The following is a 10391-nucleotide window of genomic DNA, read 5'->3' on the forward strand; positions in this document are numbered from 1 at the left end:
ATTTCAGCATTTTCAAGATGAAAAGGGATATATTTCTGTTGTAAAACGCATCATCAGTTCAACTGTGTTTTATCTCACAGTCCGAAGAGCAAAAATAGCTTTCATACCAAAGCAAAAATGATATTTTTAGGCTTTCTCTTTAAAAAAGCCTATCTGGGGGTTTCTGTCCTAATTAAGAATTATTTCGTCCTTCCTTATTGCTTTTTTTTTTTTTTTAAATGGAATAAGTTGTTTCCCATTAGCCTTTCTCTGAAATGCTGCGCTGGTGCTTTTCCTGAATTATCCACTGGTTGCCTCCAGCACAATCCAGAATACGTGGGTGATGCTCTGGCCCAGCACCATCCCAGCCCCGGGGCTCCAGCCAGGCTTCCCACGACCTCCCAGGATCAAACCAGCACTGAGCACTCGGAGTCACTGGGGTGATGCGCTTGGGGTGATAAAGAGTAATTAGAGATCCAGAAGAGCAGATCTGCATAGAATCATGGAACAGTTTGGGCTGCAAGGGACCTCAAAGCCCATCCAGTTCCACCCCCTGCCATGGGCAGGGACACCTCCCACTGCATCAGGGGCTCCAAGTCCCATCCAACCTGGCCTTGAACACCTCCAGGGATGGGGCAGCCACCACTGCTCTGGGAAACCTGGGCCAGGGCCTCCCCACCCTCACAGCAAAACATTTCTCCCTAAAATCCCATCTCAATCTTCCCTCTTCCAGCTCAAAACCATTCCTCTCATCCTATCCCTGCAATCCCTGATCCAGAGCCCCTCCCCAGCTTTCCTGGAGCCCCTTTCAGAACTGGAAGCTGCTCTAAGTTCTCCCCACAGCCTTCTCCTCTCCAGGCTGAACAACCCCAACTCTCTCAGCCTGTCCTCATATGGGACGGGCTCCAGCCCTCAGATCATCTCCATGTCCTCCTCTGCACTCGTTCCCACAGCTCCATGTCCTTCCTGTGCTCAGGACTCCAGAACTGGACGCAGGGCTCCAGGTTAGGTCTCACCAGATCAGAGCAGAGGGGCAGGATCCCTTCCCTCGCCCTGTTGGTCTCAGTTTTTTCACACACTCCGGCTGGTGCTGTACAAACCCTCCTCTAGGTCTCCTCCACGTGCTTAGTCCCATAGTGAGCTGCTTCCCCCCACAGAGCTTCTTCCTTGCTCAAAAGGGGCTTGGTGGATCCCTGAAAGGAGGAAGATTGGCTCTGGTTTGTCGTGCTGCACGTGTAAATATCTAAGATGCTGAGGCTCTGAGGGAGAGGAGCAAGCTGTGCTGCCCGTGCTCGGGAGTAGGGCGGCTATTTCACCACCGGTGACTTGAAACTGAGACAGCCGCTGCGCCTTGATGCCCTGGGATCTGCCACAGGTCGCAGAGCTGGGGCATCCCTCTCCGTAGGATCAGTGGATCGCATCTGTCGCCCTGGGAAAGTGGCTGGGGGTCTGTTAGGTGAACAGGGCTGAGGAGCAAAGACTGCAGTTTGCTGCCTGTCTTCACGATGGGAGGAGTGAAGGAGGGAGAAAAGGGAAAAAATGGATGTTGAGTAGGAGCTAGGAGGGAAGGGAACCATGGCCAAGGGGATGCAGAGCAGGAGGATGGGAGGGATGGGAAGTGAGCGGAGCTCCAGGGCTCTGCCAGAGGCAAGAGGGGAAAAAAATTGCTCTGCAGCAATTTCAGCAGAGAACAGAGGGGATGGCACAGGCTGCTCGGGAACATTTTGAGCAGCAAAAAGCCTTGGACTCCGGCAGTGAGATGAAAGCCAGGCTGGCCTGGAGGAAGGGCAGCCAGGCGGAGGGGCCACGGGCAGGGCACTGGGTGCGCTGCATCCGCCCCTCCGGCAGGCTCATCTGGGTTTATATAAACCTTTTCGATTGCTCTTTCCTCTGGGCCAAGGGAGGTTGCTCTTTAGCTCCGCAGTGAAGCGAACAGCCTGACCAGCATCTCCTTGCGCTGCCCAGAGTGACGCAGCCAAACACAGCCTCAGACAGCTCAGATCTTGCCCCACCGCTATTCCCGGGGTGCGTTGTCACCCCAGGAGACACACAGCATTCATCTGCCAAGACAGACGAACACTAAGCCCTGGTAGGATACTGCAGGGCCCTTGGTCAGAGAGGGAGATGCAGTTAGATCTTAGCTGCTTCCCGCAGGGAGCCACTGGTGGATAAAGCCTGGAGCACCCAACAGCAAGACTCACATTAACCCAGCCCGGATCTTCATCTCTAGATGCAGGCACTGAATGCCACAGCCGGAGAGTCCCCTCCCACCAGGATGCAGGGAAGGTCCACAGAGGAGCAGGATTAGAGTAGAGATTACAGGTTTTGAACTCACTTTCTCTCTCCTAGCAGGAAGGGCCAGCAGCTCCCTTGGGGAAGGGGAGCTGAGATGACCCCGGCAGAGAGATCATCCTTACCAGTGGGCACAGTCCCAGCAGGTACGAGCACAGCCTGGTGCTGGTTACAGTGCCCACCAGCAGCTCCAGGTCCAGCTCACAGTGACCCAGGTCCAGAGCCCACCCTGGAGCAAGAGGAGATGAGTCAAGGACAAGGCTGGAGGCATAGCTGCAGCATGGGTCCAAAGTTCATCTAGAAAACAGAGCCAGAGACACAGCTACAGAATAAAATCATGGAATGGTTTGGGTTGGAAGGGAACTTGAAGATCACCAAGTTCCAGCCCCTCTGCCATGGGCAGGGACACTGGATCAGGGGCTCCAAGCCCCATCCAACCTGGCCTTGAACACCTCCAGGGATGGAGCAGCCACCACTGCTCTGGGCAACCTGGGCCAGGGCCTCCCCAGGGGAAACATTTCTTCCTAAAATCTCATCTCAGTCTCCCCTTTTTCAGCTTAACGTATGCCTGAGGGTCCTTCCAGGAGCCAAGGGGTCCATCCAGGAGCAGGGTTGGAGCCAGGAGCCCCTGCAGCATCTTCAAGGGACGAAGAATGAAGCTACAGGGCTGAGCTTAAATGGGGCACCTGTCCTACGCGTGTAGGAGTGTTGGGCGAGGGTGGCCAGGGCCGTAAGGGCTGTTGGTCCCCAATCCAAGCTGCTTGTAGCCCTCAGCTGACAGAAACCACAAGTGAGCACTAGTGCAGCAACCTGTCCTGGGCAAAGCGGTGCCTGCTTTGATGGCACCAACAAGGGCTGCATGAGCCAAGGCTGATGCCCTCTCCTGAGGTGACGGGGCAGAGTGAGGGGCTGGAGCTTCCTCTCCAGTGGGACCAAGCTGAGCCGCAGCGCTGGCTGTGGGACATGCCACAGGTGGGATCAAGCTGCATCGCTGCGGAGGCAGGAGTAGCGGGAGGGATTTAGAGGGGATAACGCACAACTCCAGGTTTTTATGCACTTAACTCAAACTAAGCCTTTTTTTTTCAAAAAACAAATCTAAGCAGAGCGATTTTTCTCTTTTTGTTATTATTTAAAGCTGTAAATTATTGAGAGACTTATCATTGCTCTCCTAAATCATTCGCTGGCGAACAAAAGGCAGCTCTAAATTTGACAGCACTTTCCAACAAAATGAGTCGGGTGCGTTTTGCTCATGGTTCGCCCTTGGCTCCCTTTAGTCAGATCTTCAACTGCTTCACCGTTCGGGCTGATTAGCCGTGTCTCCTCAGGGGCAGAGGAGGCCCTGGAAGCGTCAGAGATGTTGCAGGTCAAGATTAAAGTGCTCTGCATGCCATTAACTGTCAAAACTATAACTAGCTGAAATCAGTGCAATTAGATGGCTCATGGGTTACAGAAATAACGGCTGCAGCTTTTCATTCTGCACGCTGTGTGCTTAAAGCCCAGCTTTGACATTAAAGGGACGTGATTAAAAGCGAGCGTTGGGGGCTGAGACCTAGCAGAGGAGCTCAGCAGGCAGGGTTAAATCCACAGCTTCTTCTGAGGTTTGACACCCCAGGGGTTGGGAAAGATCTCCAACATCAGCAGAGCCAGCTCAGCTTATAAGTCTGTATTGCCATCTTGTGATGACATCCGGGAAGTGGGAACTGGAGGGGACTCTGGAGTCAGATGAAACCGGGTGGCTCTTTTTCAGGCAGAGGAGACCCTAGAACAGCCTCCAGTCCTGAAAGGGGCTCCAGGAAAGCTGGGGAGGGGCTCTTGATCAGGGAGTGCAGGGACAGGATGAGAGGAATGGTTTTCATCTGAAAGAGGGGAGATGGAGATGAGATCTTAGGGGGAAATGTTTTGCTGTGAAGGTGGGGAGGCCCAGGTTTCCCAGAGCAGAGGTCCCTGCCCCATCGCTGGAGGTGTTCAAGGATGGGGCTTTGAGCACCCTGATCCAGTGGGAAGTGTCCCTGCCCATGGCCGGGGGTGGGACTGGATGGGCTTTAAGGTCTCTTCCAACTCAAACCAATCTCTGATTCCATAGAAAGCCCAGAGGTCCCCCAGTTCAACGAGTCAAACTAAGAAAAAATTTGTCTTGGAAAAATCCCTATTCTTACTTCGAGAAAGTGAAAATAATTCACTCCATAAATAATTCTCTCTCTAGTTCAGTCATCAGACTAAGGAAGCAATTTCTTCCAGGCTAAAGAACCTGACGTGTCCTTGGACACTACGGGCTTGTTTTCCTTCTCGGCATGGACGGACACAGTGCTGCCTCCATCATGAGCTGCAGCAAAACGACCTCTGGTTCCAACTTCCATATCCAAGCAGCAAGAGTGCTTTCCTTTCCAGATTGAAGCTGAAGAGTTCAGCAAGGTCATCACTGTAGGCATCCCCACCAACCTCAATGCTGAGATGCATGTGTAGGGGCATGGAGAAACAGCATAGGAAACACAGGATCTGTGAAGGTGGAAAAAGTGAAATCAAGCACCAGGTAACGTAAAACAGAGTGCAGGTGAGCTGGCTCTCTGCTTACTTCAGACACAGGAGGTAGAGAAAGCCAGCTGAGAAGCAGCTGTGGGCTGCCAACCTTCCCCAGCATCCATCAGATGCCCTAACACGGGCTCAGTGCTCCATGTGTCCATGGCCAGGAACAACGGTGTTATTAAACCTCTCTTACTTGGGACCTATTCAAAGGAAGGTTTTCATCACATCTTTGCGATCCAGTGAGACATTTCCAATACCTCCGGGGAAAGGCTGGCATCCCTCCTCCCTGCTCCTCCTGTAAGTTAGGTGCTCGGAGCTTGGGGATGCCACCAAATCTCAGCTGGAGCTCTCTTGCCTCAGGTTATCATCTGCCCTCATCTCTGTCTTCTTCAAATGCTTCTTAGTCTATTGGGGGCCCCAGGTGGGCAGCTGGAGGTACTGGCTGAGGGCATTTGCCTGCAGACGGGGACGGCTGATAAGCTCTACCGAGACCCAGAGCTGGCTGCTGAAGCAATAGCTCCAGTCTGGAAGCTGTATAACTCATTAGCACAGCATGGGGCCCCAATTAAATGAGCCTTGCCTCTTATAATATGACATTTTCAGCAGGACCAAGGGGATAGTTAAAAAGCTTTCTGAATGCCAGATACCAGAACTCAGTGACTCCCAGAGCCAGAGCCTCTCGCTTCCCAGCATTGATTTCCCTGTGTTCCTGCATTGCTTTCACCGCTGGTAATTGGCTTGGAGCATTGGTTTGCCTCATGTGGTGAGGGAGGCTGAAACAAATCATAGAATCAGAAGAGATCAAGAGCCCCTCCCCAGCTTTCCTGGAGCCCCTTTCAGGACTGGAAGCTGCTCTGAGGTCTCGCTGGAGCCTTCTCTTCTCCAGGCTGAACAACCCCAACTCTCTCAGCCTGTCCTCATAGGGGCGGTGCTCCAGCTCTTGATCATCTCAATGGCCTCCTCTGAACTTGCTCCAACAGCTCCACCTCCTTCCTGAGGATTCCAGAACAGGACGCAGGGCTCCAGGTGGGGTCTCACCAGAGCAGAGCAGAAAAGCAGGAATCCCCTCCCTTGCCCTGCTGGTCCCACTCCTTGGATGCAGCCCAGGACACGGGTGGTTTCTGGGCTGCAAGCACACAGCGGTGGCTTGCATGTTGTACATGGATTTTGCATAAAAGGTTCCACACCAGGTGTGAGATGATGGCTCTGCCATGGAGATCAAGTGAAGCCCTTCTGCCACAGTGAATCCTGCTGTCTACATTGGCCACATCCCTCCAAGGGGATGAGAAAAGGCTTGTGAAACAGACTGAGCCCAGCAATGCCCTGCATGGAGTCCGTCCTGCATCGGCCTGGCTGGGCTGGACTTCACCTCTCCCAGACCATGACTGATGTCAGCAAAACCACATTATTCTGTGATCCCTGCTTGACCAGTTGTTCGTCTTAGCTTGGTGTTATACTGAAAATATTGGCAAAAAAAACTCTCTAAGACTCATTTTGGAGCTTTAGAAAGCAAGCATCCTTTTCAGGCCTGGGCAACATGCAGGAGTGATCGTTGTCAATCCTGTGCAACAAGACAAAGCTGTTACAGAATATATTACCCACTTACATGCATATGGATAAATTTTCCCAGAAATCTTATGCATATTCTATTACTTTCCAAGGTCTAATTTTAATGTTATGAAACTTTGCAACAGTCAGAACTCTTGCTAGTCTGGAGCTGGCTCCAGCTCTCTGCTTGACCTTAGTTTTTATATGTAGAAACTCCAGACAGGGGATTACAAAAGAGGAGACGTCTGTTTAGCACAAATCATTCCTCGCACAATACATTATCATTTTCAAAGAAAGGACAGTGTCTGAAAAACACTGTTTTAAGGAAAACATCAGAGAAAGAAAACATGCGATCAGAGGGACATTCTGTCTAACTTTCAAAAACCATGACTCCCTAGACAAAACCTAACAGTACTTTAGCTTAAATCAAAATATTCCACTTTGAAATATTCCACATATTGTATCAGGTGGAAGGTAAGCACACTGTCCTTTTAGCCTGTGAGTGCCGTGTTGGGGACTGAAGGGGCTCCAGGAGAGCAAGGAGGGGCTCTGGATCAGGGCGTGTGGGGATGGGGTGAAGGGAATGATTATGAACTGGCAGAGGGGAGATTGAGATGAGATCTTAGAAAGAAATGTTTTGCTGTGAGGGTGGGGAGGCCCTGGCCCAGGTTGCCCAGAGCAGTAGTGGCTGCCCCATCCCTGGAGGGGTTCAAGGCCAGGTTGGATGGGGCTAGGTGGGGAAAGATGTGACTGAGAGCAGCCCTGAGGAGAAGGACTTTGGGTGCTGGGGGATGAGAAGCTCAATATGAGCCGGCAACGTGCACTTGCAGCCCAGAAACCCAACAGTGTCCTGAGCTGCATCCAGAGCAGGGGGACCAGCAGAGCGAGGGAGGGGATTCTGCCCCTCTGCTCTGCTGTGGTGAGACCCCACGTGGAGCCCTGCATCCAGTTCTGGAGTCCTGAGCACAGGAAGGACATGGAGCTGTTAGAGCGAGTCCAGAGAAGGTCATGGAGATGATCCAAGGGCTGGAGCACCTCCTGTGCGAGGACAGGCTGAGAGAGTTGGGGTTGTTCAGCCTGGAGAAGAGAAGGCTGCAGGGAGACCTTAGAGCAGCTTCCAGCACTGAATGGGGCTCCAGGAAAGCTGTGGAGGGGCTCTGGATCAGGGAGGGCAGGGACGGGGTGAGGGGGAAAGGTTTTAAGCTGCAAGAGGGGAGATTGAGATGAGATCTGAAGAAGAAATGTTTTGCTGTGAGGGTGGGGAGGCCCTGGCCCAGGTTGCCCAGAGCAGTGGTGGCTGCCCCATCCCTGGAGGGTTCTAGACCAGGCTGGATGGGGCTTGGAGTAACCTGATCCAGCGGGAGGTACCCCTGCCCATGGCAGGGGTGGGACTGGCTGTCTCTGGTCCCTCCCAGCCGCTGCCACCGCCCGCCCCGGGGCGGACCCGGGGCCGCAGGGGCCTCTTGGGACGGCGGCAGCGGCCGCGTGCGGAGCGGGATGGGGACTGGGCTGCCTTTGCCCCGGCGTGGGGTGAGACGAGGGGCTGGGGCTGCTGTGAGGTAAGATGAGGATTCCTGTCTGCTGCTGTGGGGCAAAGCAAGGAGTTCCCCACTGCTCTAGCATGGGGCGAGGGGAGGGGCTCCCCTCTGCTCTGCCATGCGGCTGGGTCTCCGTTCTGCTCTGCCGTGGGGCGAGGCGAAGGCGCCAGGGCCAGGGCTCTGGAAACGGGAGACACCACCTGAAATATTCCCCCGTTTTAATCGCTGAAGGCGGCTGTGCCATTTAGAAGTAATTTCTCAGCCTGTTATTCGGTTTTCTGTATTTTTTCACCCTTCCGCAATCGCAGCTGTTTTGCTTTATTAATACGGGTTTAATTAATTGAATGCTTGAAGTGATGTTTCTCTTGTGCTCTCCTCAGGGCTCCCAGATGATACGAGGCTTAGTGTGAAGGGATCGCTGTCGCTCGGCGCTCTCAAGGTTCTGGAAGATGCAGCCCTCAGGTAACACACCCTCACCGCTGGCCTTTGCTAATCACGGAATCACTAGGTTGGCAAAGACCCCCAGGATCATTAATTTAACTTACGAGCATCCCGAGCTTTGTAATATATGAAAACAGCCAAATGAGGCTCCTCCTGGAGGAAAGTGCTGCCCCGGCAGTGTGCCCCATGCGTGTGGAGAGGAGATGTGAGGAGTAACCTGCACAGGGGGAGCTCAGGAGCCTCTCCAGCCACGTGGTGAGGCCTCTCCACAAGCCAGCAAAGGGAGGTGGGCAAAAAGCCAGCTCGTTCGGCCATTCTGAGCGAGCAGCATGGCCTCTGCTGGCTTGTGAGCAGATTTGTGTGCCAATCTGGGGTGCCTCTGGTGTTGTGGGATGGAAACAATGGCCTGGTTTATCTAGTGGAGTGGGTAGTTCTTCCCATTGCTGCTGGAAGCCCTGATGAAAGGAGGTGTTAGAAGTGAGGCCGGCATCACCAGAGGGATGTGCTTTTGGGCCTCTGCTTCCTTCTGTCCTTTAAAAATTCCATTTTGGGTTGTGTTTCATCCAGCAGAGTCGGCTGCTCATTGCTGCTCAGTGCTTGGGATAGTGTTATGCTGCTGGGAAAGAAATGTGCTGCCAAGTGGCCCCTGGCACCGCCGGTGCCGTTCTGGTGCCGAGCGGTGCTGGGTTTGGCAGCACGCTGCATCCGTGAGAGTGGAGCAACTCCTCCTCAGTGGAGTCAATCCTAGATCGGCTGCAGACAACGCACAGTCAGAAAACAAAAAAACATTCTGTACAGGACAGTGTAATATAGTGTCTTCTGTAAAAAAAGAGAACAACAAAAGAAATTCGCTAATGACCTGGTCGGTGTTAAGGGCTGAATTTGGGGTATATTCCTACTCACTTTGTCATTCAATTACAGGCAATCCACGTTTCGCCACGTGGGGGCTTGCTTGCTGCAGGAGTTGTTGGAAGGAAAGGAATGAGCAGTTGCTGCTGCTGTGAAGATTCCTGCTTGAGGCAGACGGAGAAGGTGGAAACATCCACAATTTCACTGGCATGGCTAGAGAAGCCCTTGTTCTCAGGGCTTGGGTACTGTGACTTGAAACAAAGCTGGCTGGGGCAGGGTGTGATTGCACATACAGTTCAGTGTTAATCCCCTCACTGATATTGGAAACATTTTTTCTATTACTTCTATTTATTAAACTTATTTATATGTAAAGTTGTTGCTTTCTTTTGCTTTTGTTGCGTCGTAAGGGTGCAGGGCACAACAAGGTTTGAAAGCCGCATTGAATTTTGGTCTGTGTTGGGCTCTGGAGGGGCAGGAATGCAGCACTGGGTGCCCTCTTGCCACGTGCTCTCCATAGTCTCTGCTGCACATACAGATCTTTACCAAGGCTTCCTTTCCTCCTGCACTTTGAAGGGCTTTCCAAAAAGGAAACAAGTTCTGGAATTCCTCTTTCTGCTGTCTGCACGGCTCGGACAAGTTCACAAGATGCACTTCCCATGCTTCAGTTCCTGACCAAAAAACTTTCTCCCCGTCTCCTTTTCCTGGACCTGGGGGAGGTGAAGCCCACAAAGGGTGGGGAATTGGAAAAGGCTGCCTTTCTCAGCTTAAAACCATTCCCCTCGTCCTATCCCTGCACTTCTTGATACTAGCCCCTCCCCAGCTTTCCTGTAGGCTTTTCTTTTCCTGTAGGCTCTTCTTTTCCTGTAGTTTCATTAAGCAGTTTTGGCCACATGTAGAGAAGTAAACGCAGGCTGTGATGGATTCCAAAGGTAGGTTTTTCCTTTCACCAGAGACTCAGTTAAGCTATACCCTCCAACTTTGTCAAGCTGGTGAGGCCGCACCTTAAAGCCTGGGTTCATTTTGGGTCCCCTTAGTACAGGAAAGACAATGAGGGGTGGGAGAGCACCCAGAGAAGGGGAACAGCGGGGGAAGGGTTGGGAGAACAAGTCTTATCAGGAGCAGCTGAGGGCCCCGTGACTGTTTACTCTGGAGGAGGATGAGGGGAGACCTCACTGCTCTCCACAGCTCCCTGGAAGGAGGTTGTGGTGAGGTGGGTGCTGG

At 52.7% G+C, this 10391-nt stretch overlaps 1 long non-coding RNA gene and 1 other non-coding gene across 2 annotated transcripts; both read left to right on the forward strand.

Moving 5' to 3' along the window:
* Window positions 1-7781: 7781 nt before the first annotated feature.
* LOC138727059 (uncharacterized) lies at window positions 7782-9542 on the forward strand. The gene is made up of 3 exons (XR_011338518.1): window positions 7782-7901; window positions 8261-8342; window positions 9243-9542. It is a non-coding gene; the product is annotated as an uncharacterized lncRNA (long non-coding RNA).
* On the forward strand, window positions 8884-9085 carry LOC138727347 (small nucleolar RNA SNORA74). The gene has a single exon (XR_011338545.1). It is a non-coding gene; the product is annotated as a small nucleolar RNA SNORA74 (small nucleolar RNA).
* Window positions 9543-10391: the final 849 nt, after the last annotated feature.

The sequence above is a fragment of the Phaenicophaeus curvirostris genome, chromosome 15 (assembly GCF_032191515.1).
Source record: "Phaenicophaeus curvirostris isolate KB17595 chromosome 15, BPBGC_Pcur_1.0, whole genome shotgun sequence".
Taxonomy (NCBI): domain Eukaryota; kingdom Metazoa; phylum Chordata; class Aves; order Cuculiformes; family Cuculidae; genus Phaenicophaeus; species Phaenicophaeus curvirostris.